General features: G+C 38.2%; 1 protein-coding gene and 1 pseudogene across 1 annotated transcript in view; one reads left to right on the top strand and one right to left on the bottom strand.

Annotated features, from left to right (window-relative positions):
• LOC143658412 (uncharacterized) overlaps positions 1–12,795 on the bottom strand; it is a 180,724-nt gene that overhangs the window by 136,177 nt on the left and 31,752 nt on the right. The window lies entirely within an intron of this gene.
• Positions 1,039–2,044, top strand: LOC143660246 (14-3-3 protein theta pseudogene; annotated as a pseudogene).

Raw genomic sequence — 12,795 nt, 5'->3', positions numbered from 1 at the left:
ATCCAACAAGAAAAATAAAATATAGGGAAAAGAATGGAAAACTATGAGCAGGGACTCAGGGAATTGAATGACAACATGAAGCACAGGAATATACATGTTGTGGGTGTCCCAGAAGGAGAAGAGAAGGGAAAAGGAGGAGAAAAACTAACAGAGGAAATTACCACTGAAAATTTCCCAACTCGTATGAAAGACTTAAAATTACAGATCCAAGAAGTGCAGTGTACCCCAAAGAGAATATATCCAAATAGACGTACTCCAAGACATTTACTAATCAGAATGTCAGAGATCAAAGAGAAAGAGAGAATCTTGAAAGCAGCAAGAGAAAAGCAATCTATCACATACAAGGGAAACCCAATAAGGCTATGTGCCTTATTTCTCAGCAGAAACCATGGAGGCGAGGAGACAGTGGGATGATATATTTAACTTACCAAAAGAGAAAAACTGCCAACCAAGAATTCTATATACAACAAAATTGTCCTTCAAAAATGAGGGAGAAATTAAAACATTTTCAGACAAAAAAAAAATCACTGAGAGAATCTGCAACCAAGAGACCGGCTCTGCAAGAAATACTAAAGGGAGCGCTGGAGGCAGATACGAAAAGACAGAAGAGAGAGGTGTGGAGAAGAGCGTAGAAATGAAGACTATCAGTAAAGGTAAAAAGAAGAAAAATTAAATATGACATATAAAATCCAAAAGGCAAAATGGTAGAAGAAAGTACACTACATAATTTGATTTTAGACCTACTATAAAGCTTCAGTAATCAAGACAGTATGGCACTAACATAAATATAAACAAATAGATCAATGGAAAGAACAGAAGTTCCAGAAATAGACCCACACATAACAAAAAAAAAGGAGATGGGAGGGTCCTTCACTCAAGCCCAGAGTGGATCCAAGTGGTGGGGCGGAGGCAGGGAAAGGCTGTCGAGGAGGCCACTTCCTGACCTGGGTCGCTCCTCGCAGCCCTCAAAGCCTCATGCACTCTCTGCCAGGCTCGTCGCCCCCCTAGCCCTGCACACTGCCCCCAGCCCCATGAGCCATGGAGAAGACGGAGCTCATCCAGAAGGTGAAGCTGGCCTAGTGCTACGACAACACGGCCACCTGCATGAAGGCCATGACTGAGCAGGGGGCCGAGCTGTCCAAGGAGGAGTGCAGTCTGCTCTCGGTGGCCTACAAGAACGTGGTTGGGGGCCACCAGCCCGCCTGGAGGGTCATCTCCAGCATCAAGCAGAAAACTGACACCTCCAACAAGAAGTTGCAGCTGATTAAGGACTATCGGGAGAAAGTGGAGTCGGAACTGAGATCCTTCTGCACCACAGTCATGGAATTGTTGGATAAGTATTTAATAGCCAATGCAACTAATCCAGAAAGTAAGGTCTTCTATCTGAAAATGAAGGGAGATTACTTCTGGTACCTTGCTGAAGTGACATGTGGTGATGATCGAAAACAAATGATAGATAATTCCCAAGGAGGTTACCAAGAAGCATTTGATATAAGCAAAAAAGAGATGCAGCCCACACACCCAATCCGCGTGGGGCTGGCTCTTAACTTTTCTGTATTTTACTAGGAGATCCTTAATAACCTTAATAACCCAGAGCTTACCTGTACACTGGCTAAAACGGCTTTCAATGAGGCCATTGCAGAACTTGACACACTGAATGAAGACTCATACGAAGACAGCACCCTCATCGTGCGGTTGTTTAGAAACAGCCTAACATTATGGACATCAGACAGTGCAGGAGAAGAATGCGATGCAGCAGAAGGGGCTGAAAACTAAATGCATACAGGGAGTCATCCATCTTCCCCTCGAGAAACCTTTTTTACGCATCTCCATTCCTTATTCCACTTGGATTTCGTATAGCAGAGAAACCCATTCATGTGTATGGAATCAACTGTTTATAGTCTTTTCACACTGCAGCTTTGGGAAAACTCCATTCCTTGATTTGTGTTTGTCTTGGCCTTCCTGGTGTGCAGAACTGCTGTAGAAAAGTATTAATAGCTTCATTTCATATAAACATAAGTAACTTCCAGACACTTATGTAGAGGACTGAAATGAATCTGGTATTTGAGTAATCTGAACCAGTTCTACAAGTGACTGTGTTTGGTATTACTATGAAGATATAAAAATGTAGTTATTACAATTGAAGAGTATTCTATATAACTTCTTAATTTCTACATTCTCTCCCTTATTTTTCTTCAGATTTCCTTTCAATAAGCAACTTTTCCAATTCTTAATGTATTCCTATTTCTTTTTAGTAGGAATCCAGAAGTATTAGATTAATGGAAAAGCAATTGACATTTCTGGGCTGTGGGGGTCACAAATTGAAATGCCCCCTACATAATATAGCATGGAGGTCATGTATTTCTGTGACACCAGGGAGTTTCCTTATTCACTCTTCATATGCTGCTGTTTAGGTTGATAACTTCCCTTCCCAATAAAAATTCACTTAGAAAAAAAAAAGCGTTTGACAAAGACCTCAATGTAATTCTATGGGGAAAGGAAAATCTCAACAAGTGGCAATGACCAACTAACTGGCATATGGAAAAAGCTAAACTTTATTACCTCACACCATTCACAAAAATGAATTCAAGATGGCTTACAGGGTGGTGCAATAGTGGCTCAGTGGCAGAATTCTCACTTGCTATGCCAGAGACCCATGTTCAATTCCCAGAGCCTGGCATGCAAAAAAAAAGATAGCTTACAGACCTAAATGTGAAAGTTAAACTATAAAGCTCTTAGAAGAAAACATGGAACAGTATCTTTGCAACTCAAAGAGAGCCTAGATTTCTGAGACAGAACAAAAAAGTACTAATCATAAAATAAAAAGTTCAAAGGCAAGTCAAAGACTGTGAGAAAATATTCACAACACATTTATTCAGAATATATTAGACTTCCACAAGTCAATAATACAAATAAAAACAATACAATTTTTTAAATGGGCAAAAGATCTGTACTGACATTTCATAAAGGAGGAAAATGAATGGCCAATAAACACATTTCAAAAATGCTCAATGTCATTAGTTATTGGGTCTCAAAGTTCGTAAGTCATCAGAGAAATGCAATTTCAAGCCCCCATAAGATACCACTATCCACACACAAGAAGGGTTAAAATTTAAAAGACTGGCACCATCAAATGTTTCTCAGTAGTCATGTATGACTACTGAGAGTACAAAATGGAACAATCACTTTGAGAAAATATTTGACTGTTTCTCAAAAAATAGGATAAATATATATTTATCCTATAAGACAACAATTCTTCTCCCAGGTATTTACCCAGGAGAAATGAGAGGATATATCCATATAAAAAATTGAACAAGAATGTTTATAACAGCTTTATTCACAGTAGTCAAGAACTGAAAAACATCAAAATATTCATCAATAGGATAATGGGTAATCACCTTGTGGTATATCCACACAATGGAATACCACTCAGCAATAAAAAGGAACAAATTACTGACTCAGAGGAATATGGATGAATCTCAAAAGCATTATGCACAGTAAAAAACAGACATAAAAGAGTAAAAACTGTGTACTTTATGATGCTCGAGAGGAAAAAAAACTAACTATGGGGATAGAAATCAGAATAGTGGTTCTTCTACAGGGAGGGAAAAAGAATAGAAGAGAGCCCAAGGGAATTTTCTAGGGTGGTGCCAATATTCTCCTTCTCTAATGCGTTTTAGTTCACAGGTGAAACTATTTGTTAAAACTCTTTGAATTATACTCATTTGGTCTGTGATTTTAAAGTATGTAATTATACCTCAATAAAAACCTATATGTTCTGAAAAAATAGCGATGATGCAATTAAGAAAAACAAGAATGGCAAAAAAGGGAAAGAGGAAAATGGCATATATTCACTGTTGGCTATTTAGGACATAGGTGTAAGTTAGAGAACGCCAATAAAAATAGACAAAACGACATATTAAGAACATAGTATCATAATGGCATATTTTTTAAAGTTTAAGACAAAAATAATTACTAAAACAAAAATATAAACCTCCCTAAATAGCTAAATAAATTCAGACAATAAAAGAACAAAGGAAATATCAAGTAAAAAAGAAACACTGCAAATATACCACACATAGTAATTATAAAATAATATGACAGAATTGAGACCCAATGAAATAGTCATATAATATGAATGGGCCTTAAGCCCATTAGGAGGATTAACTAATGTATTAAAAGAAAAGGATGTCCAATTTGGCTCACAAAGCAAGACCCAACCATCTGGTATATAAAAGAGACACACAGGAATAAAGGGTAAAAAATGAGGGATGGTCAAAGGTATAAAAGGCAAATGGAAACAAGAAGAAAGCAGTGGAGTGGTCTGATGTGCACTTTAAAAAGAATTCTCAGGCTTCTGGGTGAGAATGGATTGAGAGGGCAGTCACCCAGGTGAGGGATGACAGTGGCTTAACTGGAAAGGGTGGATATGGACCTGGAGAGAAGTGGATGACTTGGTGCTGCAGACTCAGCTAAAGAAAACAGTGGTAATGTTAGCACCGATAAGAAAATTAGGAAAAGATGGCAGTGCTTCTCAAAAGCACCCAGGCAGTAGGACTAGCAAACGAGAGATCAGAAGTGGGGCTTTCACAGTAAATACAGAAGTCCCATGCAATGGGGAGGACTTAACACACAAGCCAGAGTGTTTATCAAATTTCTTTGACAGCAATCCCTGGTAGGAAATACATTTTACATCAACTTCCAGCCTGTGTATGTGTGTGTGCATACAGGCAACATACACAGACACACGCATAATCATGAAACAATACTTACCTCCACTTTGTCATTTACAATGCTCTTTGCATTTTCAACAATCCCACTGAGGATTTTTCTTTAATACTGGTCATGACCAGTATTAAATATAAAATTTAAATTAGGGTTCATTGTTCATTTTTTACTTCTTTGAATATTTCCTTGGATTTATGATGAAAATGAAAAAAAAATCTGATTTTTTCAGAAGTCACTACTCTCTTTTCTATGTTGCTGGTCAGCTCTAATTGTTTGACTGGAGCTTCCAAGAACTGAATTAAAGGAGTAGCTAGAAATTCCTGGCTAGCATAGCCCCGAGCCAAAAGGGAAGAAGGGGGATGTAGCAGATCATCTCTCTTTGCAATCAAGAATGTTCATGATACCCTGGAAACCTGCACAGAAAGGTCCATGTAAAATTGGACTCTGAATCACATAACCATCAATCCTCTCTGTGATTTTTCTCAGAATACACGCATGTTTTCTAGGGAGTATATTTTAAATTAACTTATAATTTAAATTATAAGTTAAATTAAGGAATAAGAAAAATTGCTTAAAAAGAGAAGTTTGAAGTACAGTCACATATTCCTTTGTATGAAATAGTGCATAAGAGGATATGTACATAAGAACTTTATAGAAGTTCTTTAGCTAATAAAGATGAGACTCTCAAAATTAAAGTTACTGAAAACAGATTTTAAAAAGGATCCAGATGCCCACAAACTTCTCTTCACTCATATTTAGATTGAAAATATCAGATATATGTATCAGAAGAATATTATGTAAATAAATACATACAACAACTGAACTAAGGTTTGACTCAACAGCCTAGAGAATCCACAGAATCATTTTTTTCAACACAATGTATTTTATGGATAAACTTCCACTCTTTAAAAATTGAGTTTTCTCTTTTTGAAGTATGGCTTCAAGCAATTAAAAGTTTCCATCCTGCTAACCCCAGGCAGCAGTTGCTTTTAACTTCTTTTACTTTAAAAACGTAATTGGAAGTTTTTGTAGCCAGAAGGAACACTTTAAAAAGGGGGGGGAAATGCCAAAAATTAATACTTTATGTCAGAGGTTAGTAGGGAAAGAAACAAAGATTAGAAAAACTAGGGGTTAATGGATACAAGAAAGTGGTAGAAGAAGGGAAGGAGGCAGAAAATCATCAGAAAAAAAAGGAAAAAGGGAAAATGATGGCATTAAAAATAAAATTAAGATATTTCCTCACTCTGAACACGTTAAGACAACTGAAGGCTTACAGTAGCATTTCCTATTTCCCACACAGCCCAAGGCCCTATGGGTGAATCCCTGCCTTTGGCTCGAGTCATTCCCCTCTGTTTGCAATTACACATGAAGGGACCACAGCTATTCCTGTACTTTAATTCCTAGACATTCCTGTCAGTACAGATTCTGCATCAATGCTGACAAAACAATATTGAAAACAAAACGATACATGCAACGATGTGAATGAACATGTGGGACATTTGGTGAGGCAAAATAAGCCAGAAACAAAAGAACAACAATGGTATGGTCACCTTTAGAAAATGCTTATAAGAAAACAGGGCCTAGATTGTAAGCTTTTAGAGCAGACACATTTAAGTCTGAAATGGTGATCATTAATTCTGGATTTTGAGAGGGCGTTATATATATAACCTGATATTTAGAGATAAGAATGAAGCCGATCAGGTTGCAGTTAAAGTAATTCAGAACACAGGGGTAAGGAAGACAGTGTCTATACATTAGGACAACACATAGTCTTTGCGAGAAAAGGAAAAAAGTTTTATCTGGTCTGGAACTGAAATTTTCTGTAGTGCATAATCTAACAACCTATTTGCATGGCTCATTTGAACAACTGAAACACAGGGAACCCAGAATAAGAAAGAGGTCCTTTAATCCTGTATAGATTATTGTAATGCCTGCATACATCCTAGAGTATATTAAGCAGATAATCAAAAAGTATAGGCAAAGTTCCTTGAGAGATGGGAGAAGGAATATGGAACAATTAAACCTTACCATCAGGAAATTCCCGTGATACTGTGTCAAACTTTAGGGATACCCAAATCAATAGGCCATGCCCTCGATTCTGAGGCTTACTCTTGTGAAGCTTATGTAGGTAGTGGAGAAGCTTAGACTACCTATAGGCATGGCTAAGAGTTACTTCTGGAAGACCTCTTTTGTTGCTCAGATGTGGCCTCAATCTCTCTAAGCCCAACTCTGTAAGTGAAATCTTTGCCCTCCCCACTAGGTGGGACATGATGTCCAGGGATTAAAGTCTCCCTGGTGATGTGGGAGATGACTCCCAGGGATGAATCCAGCACTGGCACCATGGGATCAACAATTCCAAAAGGGGGAAAAGAAGTATAACTAATAAAGTATCAGTGGCAGAAAGAATTCAAATAGAGTCAGGAGGATACTCTGGAGGTTGCTCTTATGCAAGATTCAGTTAGACCTTGTTACCTATCGTAACCTGCCAAACCCCAACCAGAACCATTCCAGCCAATCCTAAAGAACACCTAGGGCAATATATTAGATTCCACAAGGATTCCAGGCACTAGAGTGACTTTCCAGAAAGCTACAACCGCTAGATGGGTCCCTGGTCCAGATAAGTCCTGAAACCTTAGAGGGCCCAGCCTCTCCAGAATATCAGATAGTTTCATCTCCCTCCCTACCCCATATTAATGATAGACCCTTCCAATATGAAAAATTTAGAATGGCCAAAGCCCAAACACCCCTAAAGAGAGGGATAGAAAGATCAAAGGTAATGGTGGAGTTATACAGTGAAGATAGGATTTAACAAATGAATATGAATGCTGAATCATTAAATTGCTCTTTTAGTCTCTGGTATCTTAGAGCAGCTAGAAGTAAAAACCTGAAATTGTGGAATTATAACCCATGTCAAACTCTGCATTATGTTCTACAATTAATTATGGTGCTGTGCTTGGAAACTTATTGCTTTTTTTGTATATATGTTACTTTTCACAGAAAAAGAAGGAAAAAAAGGTTGATTTGTAATGATAAAAAAAATATTTAAGCCCTCTAGCTGCCTATGTTCCAGAGCAGCTAGAAGGAAAAATCTGAGAGGACCGAATGGTAGCCCTTGACAGGGTCTCAGGGTCTGTCATGTAACTACTTGTCGAAGAGTACTTTGAAAACTATTGCTTTTTTTATTTCTTTGCTTTGTATATATGTTATACTACACAATAAAAAAGTTTAATAAAACAATATTAAAATTTCAATCGTGATTTGATGCTCTGCCTGTGAGGGGAGGGCAAGGAACAGGAGACCCTTGACAGGGACAGGTGGAAGACCAGGATCCTTGCCCCAGCTCTGCCCCAGCTGACATGGGGTTTGACTCAGGCGCCTTCCCCTCTCGGGACCTCAGCCATGCCACCACAAAACGAAGAGGCTGGAAGAGATCCCTAAGAGTCCTTTCAGCTCTGATAGCCTATCACTGTGATTTAATGAGATTAATATCCAAGATGTGCTCCTAGAATTCTTATCGTTAAGTAAACGATAGATCCTGTGGCTTCAAATGGGAAAAATTTCCCACACTTGGCTGTGACAACCAAGTTAAAAAATAGTCCTCAAGATCAGAATAGTTTTGAAATATGACTGAAGGCTTCAATGGTCTCTGGCAAGCAAGACTTTTCTTACATAAAAAAAAAAAAATCATCAAGGCTGTTTTCCATACTCTATAAGACCTTATCAGCTGTCAATTTCAGAACCATTTCCCACGTGACCAAACAGATTCCATCTATGATAAAAAGAATTTGGAAATGGATGGTGATGAAGGTAGCACAACACTGTGAATGTAATTAATATACTGAGTTGTATACGTAAAAGTAGTTAAAATGGGATATTTTATGTTTTATATATATATATATATATATATAGCCACAATAAAGTTTAAAAAAAACCTTTGGAGCAGGGGACTTGAGTAATGGAGAAGGCCTGATAAGCAACAACGTGCAGGCTTGAAAGGCAAGAGCATTGACTGAGCACAGCACCCCTGAGACAGGAATCTTCAGCTGTCCTCAGACCCTGGCAAAACACCCTGGATTCCAGACCCAGTGCAAACAGCAAGGCTCTGCAAATGTAATGAGGCACATGCTACACTGCAGATCCTTGGTGGGACTCTCCTTGACACAGAGCTGAGGCTAACGACCAAATGACAGGTGCCTCTTTTTTTTTTTTTTATGTACAGTGAGACTAGTTCAAAAATGAGGGTGAAGTTAAGACATTCTTAGATCCTCTAAAACTTCCCTACCGGCAATACTAAGGGGAGCTCTTCAGACTGAAAGAAAATGATACCAGACAATGATTCAAAGTGGCAGAAAGAAAAGCCTGTGTTAAAGTAACTATAAAATGCAAGTACTATTTTAATATATTGTTTGGTATGTAACTCTACTTCTTACTTCTTACAGGTGCTAAAAAGTAAATGCATAAAAATTATAGATCCCATTTATGTTTTTGGACATACCATGCATAAAGATATAAGTGACAAGTCAAAAAGAAGGTGGGGGGACAGAGAGGAATAGGAAATAGTATATGTGTGGGCTAATGAATTTAAATTGGTATCAAACCAAATATGATTGTTATATATTTTGGATTTTAAATTTGTTTTTCTTTTTTTTTCAGGTGGCTCTTCACAACTAACAGTCCACAAGTCATGAGAAGGGCCTAATCGGCTGATTGGTTACCCCACAGCCCTCTGAAACTGCCCAGCACACAGACCCGTTAGACTAGGGATGGGCACCTGTCGCAAGGACAACTAGCTCAAACACAGTCCAGGTCTCAGATGGTGGGATCTGGAGCAAATAAGCTCCACCAATCAGGGCACCTTCCTGGGGAATTTGAATGGGGACATGAAATCAAAACACTTAGTGACTGGAGAGGAAAGTAAGAGGTCACAGTGAAGAGAGAGGCTAGAGAGACCCTGATGGACCATGTACCCAGAGAGTAAACAGATCTGAGACAGCAAGCCCCTAGTTCCTCCCCAACACAACTGCAAGCACACTGAAATACTGCCTCAAATGGGTGAGGCAATGTTATATATATAATACAACTCAACAGAAACAAAGGGAAATTCCTACATATCAGAAACAAGGATGAAACCCCAAGCCAAAGTGAGGAGTATAAACTGAAGCTAAATAAATTTGAAGGCTAAGGAACACTACATGAGATAAAGTGGGTCACCAGCTCCTAATGAAAGGTACAATTTTAAACTTGTACACACTTAAAAGCATGACTTACAATATGTAAAGCAAATATTAAATGATTTCAAGGAGTAATTGGGAGCCCACAAACAAAGTGGGAGATTTTAACATGCTTCTTTCAGCAATTTATAGATCAAGGGAAAAAAATTAATTGGGATTTACAAAATACAGGGATAAGGATGACATTGTCTATACTTCAGAACTTCACCTACTGTGCGAGACCAAAGGAAGAGAGATTTATTTCACCCAAAATCTAATTTTTTCTATAGCATTCAGCCTCTCTGGGAGGGTCATTTAAACAATCCAGATGCATGGAGCCCAGAATAGGAATGAGGACTTGTAATTCTGTACAGCTTAATGTAATACCCAGAGTGCTGGTTTGAAAGGATGTATGGACCCTAGAAAAGCCATGTTTTAATCAAAATCCCATTTCATAAAGGCAGAATAATCCATATTAAATACTATATGTTTGAAACTGTAATCGGATCATCTCCCTGAAGATGTGATGTAATCAAGAGTGGTTGTTAAGCTAGATTAGGTGATGTCTCCACCCATTTTGCTGGGTCTTGATAAGTTTCTGGGGTCCTATAATAAAAAGGAAACATTTTAGAGAATGAAGGAAATTCGGAGAAAGCAGAGAATGCTGCAGCACCATGAAGCAGAGAATCAATCAGCTAGCGCTTTGGAGATGAAGAAGGAAAACGCCTCCCAGGGAGCTTCATGAAACAGGAAGCCAGGAGAGAAAGCTAGCAGATGATGCTGTGCTCACCATGTGCCCTTCCAGCTGAGGGAGAAACCATGACTGCGTTCACCATGTGTCTTCTCAGATTAGAAAGAAACCCTGAACTTCATCGGCCTTCTTGAACTAAGACATCTTTCCCTGGATGCCTTAGATTGGACATTTCTATAGACTTGTTTTAATTGGGACATTTTCTCAGCCTTAGAACTGTAAACTAGCAACTTATTAAATTCCCCTTTTTAAAAGCCATTCTGGTATATTTCTGGTATATTGCATTCCAGCAGCTAGCAAACTAGAACACCCAGAGTATGTTGAGCAGATAATTAAAAAGTATTGGCAAAGTCCTTCAAGGGACTGGAGGAAAAATATGAAACTATTAAGCTTTACCACTAGGTATACATCTGAAACTGTCTCAAACATTAGGGACTCCCAAGTTAATAGACCATGCCCCTGACCTTGGGACTTGCTCTTGTGAAGCTTATTTCTGTAGCGGAGAATAGAAGCCTACCTACAGTTATACCTAAAAGTTATTTCCAGAAAATCTCTTCTGTTGCTCAGATGTGGCCTCTCTCTCTCATGGAACATGACAACCAGGGATGAAAGTCTCCCTGACAATGTGGGACATGATTCCCAGGGGAAAAGAAATGTAACAAAATAAGGTAGTGTATTAGCTAGGTTCTCTAAAGAAACAGAATCAGCAAGAAATATCCATAGACTTAAAATTTATAAAAGTGTCTCACGTAACCATGGGAATGTAGAGTCCAAAATCTGTAGGGCAGGCTGTGAAGCTGACGACTCTGATGAAGGGTATGGATGAACTCCACAGGAGAGGCTTGCTGGCCAAAGCAGGAAGAGAGACTGTCTCTTCTGAATCCTCTTCAAAAGCATTCCAGTGGTTTGTTCACATGAAACTTAATCCCGCAAAGGATAGGCTAAGCCTACTGAAAATTCATCCTAAGAGTCACCCCCAAGAAAGCCTCTTCTGTTGCTCAGATGTGGCCTCTCTCTCTCTCGGCCAACACAGCAAGCAAACTCACTGCGCTCTCCCTCTCTACATGGGACATGACTTCCAGGGGTGTGGACCTTCCTGGCAACATGGGACAGAAATCCTAGAATGAGCTGGAACTCAGCATCAAGGGATTGAGAAAATCTTCTCGACCAAAAGGGGGAAGAGCGAAATGAGACAAAATAAAGTGTCAGTGGCTGAGAGATTCCAGAGTCGAGAGGTTATCTTGGAGGTTATTCTTATGCGTTAAATAGATATCACCTTGTTAGTCAAGATGTAATGGAGAGGTGGACGGAATTGCCTAAAAATGTGGAGCTGTGCTCTGGTGGCCATGTTTCTCGAAGATAATTGTATGATGATATGGCTGTCGCAGTGTGATTGTGTGGTTGTGAGAGCCTTGTGTCTGATGCTCCTTTTGTCTACCTTATCTATGGACAAGTAAAACATATGGATTAAAAATAAATAATAGGGGGAACAAATATTAAAATAAATTTAGTAGATTGAAATGCTGGTGATCAGTGAAGGGGAGGGGTAAGGGGTATGGTATGTATGAATTTTTTTCTGTCTTCTTTTTATTGCTTTTTCTGAATTGATGCAGATGTTCTAAGAAATGATCATGATGAATATATAACTATGTGATGATAGTGAGTCATTGATTATACAACAAGAATGGAACGATCATATGATAAGAATGTTTAGTGTTTGTATGTGGTTATGTATCATAAATAAAAAATAAATTAAAAAAAGAAAGGGAGGGGTAAAGGGTATGGTATGTATGAATTTTTTCAGTTGTCTTTATTTCTTTTTCTGAATTGATGCAAATGCTCTAAGAAATGATCATGATGATGAATATGCAACTTGTGATGACATTGTGAATTACTGATTATATATGTAGAATGAAATGATCATATGTTAAGAAAGTTTGTGTTTCTTTGTCATATTTTTTAATTTAAAAATTAATAAAAAACATTTTTAAAAAAGGTGATAGTTGAGTTACATAGAGAAGATAGGATTTAACAAATGAATATGAATACTGGATTATTAAATTGATATCTCTTTTAGTCTTCAGTATTTTAGAGCAGTTAGAAGTA

This window comes from Tamandua tetradactyla, chromosome 16 (genome assembly GCF_023851605.1).
Source record: "Tamandua tetradactyla isolate mTamTet1 chromosome 16, mTamTet1.pri, whole genome shotgun sequence".
In the NCBI taxonomy this organism is placed as follows: Eukaryota; Metazoa; Chordata; class Mammalia; order Pilosa; family Myrmecophagidae; genus Tamandua; species Tamandua tetradactyla.
This window is presented reverse-complemented; position numbering and strand designations above follow the sequence as displayed.